This window comes from Aristolochia californica, unplaced genomic scaffold (genome assembly GCF_029961685.1).
Source record: "Aristolochia californica isolate CCGP_79_NKW_82.1479 unplaced genomic scaffold, dmAriCali1.0.hap1 SCAF_119, whole genome shotgun sequence".
In the NCBI taxonomy this organism is placed as follows: domain Eukaryota; kingdom Viridiplantae; phylum Streptophyta; class Magnoliopsida; order Piperales; family Aristolochiaceae; genus Aristolochia; species Aristolochia californica.
Window position 1 is genome coordinate 40,001 of NW_027181792.1, and position 1,537 is coordinate 41,537.

General features: G+C 54.3%; 1 non-coding gene across 1 annotated transcript; it reads right to left on the reverse strand.

Annotated features, from left to right (window-relative positions):
* Positions 1 to 654: 654 nt before the first annotated feature.
* Positions 655 to 726, reverse strand: TRNAG-GCC (transfer RNA glycine (anticodon GCC)). The gene has a single exon. It is a non-coding gene; the product is annotated as a tRNA-Gly (tRNA).
* Positions 727 to 1,537: the final 811 nt, after the last annotated feature.

Here is a 1,537-nt window from a genome sequence, read left to right on the forward strand (position 1 = left end):
GAGATGCAGCAGAGGCTGCCTATAAAGGGCCCTATTGTGTAAAGGCGCTTTATAGGCAGGCTTCAAGCCCTCTTCACTGACGCCCGCGGGCACTTGCAGCCCAAAGTCGCAATAGGCGCTTCAAGCCCACTTGCTGCCATGCGCACATGCCCCTCTCGCGCGTCAAGCTCTTAAGCGTCAGGGCTACGCACCTGACGCAATTGGTGCTTATCGCACTCTTGCTATCAGGTAGAAAGCCTCAAGCCTACAATCGCGGCCATAAAGCGCACACGCCATACTAGCGCACAAGCCAGCCTTAGGGCCCCCAAGCTATAAGGCTAGCGCACAAGCCTTAGGGCATAACGCGCACACGCCCGCGTAAGCTAGCGCACAAGCCTACGTAATGGGGGCACTTGACGCCCCTTTACCTTGTTGCAATAGGGCACTCTAAGTGCCCGCTGGCTTTGAGCGAGCGCATCCGCGCTCCGCTCACTGGCTCCACTGCGATTCTCCTCATAAAAGAAAGTCAGAAATCACGGATGGTCTCCGGCCTCAGGCAACATATAACAGTACGGTACACACCAACCCAATCTCGATGAGAAAGAAAAGAAAAAGCCCGGAAAAGAACCGATGACTGACGCACTCTACTCGTTACCACTGAACGACGAAGCCTGGAGCGGAAGGAGGGACTTGAACCCTCAACCTCAGCCTTGGCAAGGCTATGCTCTACCATTAAGCTATTTCCGCCAGCTCCGGTAGTGGCGAAGCACTACTGAGCAATTCACGTTTCACTTGATACGGACTACTTCTGTTTTCCGCCGGACCACACTCTTGATCTCCGATCGAGCTACGAGCACGAGTAGGTAGGCGGCTAGGGGGGCGGCTGGGAAGGAAAGGAGGGGGGACCTTTCTTTTTGCTTCGCGCCAGATGATGATTAGTGGGTCAGGGGAGGTCTGTGTGTGCTCTTTCTCACTATCACTAAAGGGGCGGGCCAGGCTGGGCTGCCTTTTCAATCAATCTCCGGCCGCTCTGTGCCGCTCTTTGTGCGATAAGTAAGGAGTCTTGGTCTCGGCCAAAAAAGGTGAGCGCTTAAGGCATTATTAAGAGTAGGGGGCATCGCACAAGCCTACGTAAGAGGGGAACTTTAATCCCTTGTAGCGAGAGTGCCATAGGGGGCCCCAAGCTATAAGGCTAGCGCACAAGCCCCCAAGCCTACAATAGCAATAGGCGCTTTATAAGCTCTATTGCGACTTTGGGCTTGATACCTGATAGCAAGAGTGCGATAAGCACCAATTGCGTCAGGTGCGTAGCCCAAAGTAGCAAGAGGGCCGTAGGCGCGCAAGGGCGTGTGCGCTAGCAGGCTTCAAGCCTACGCTTTTTGGCCTATTCTTGCTGGGGCGTCATTTCATTCTCGTAACGGGAGTGAGTGCATCGCAAGACCAGACAAGTGGCTCCCTCGCCTCGCAGCGGCGGCATCTGTCTTTTAAGTAAAGTCATTTTAAAAGACGGCTCCTCTTATTCTACGATAATCCAAGCAGCAGCTCCACGAGTCTGCTC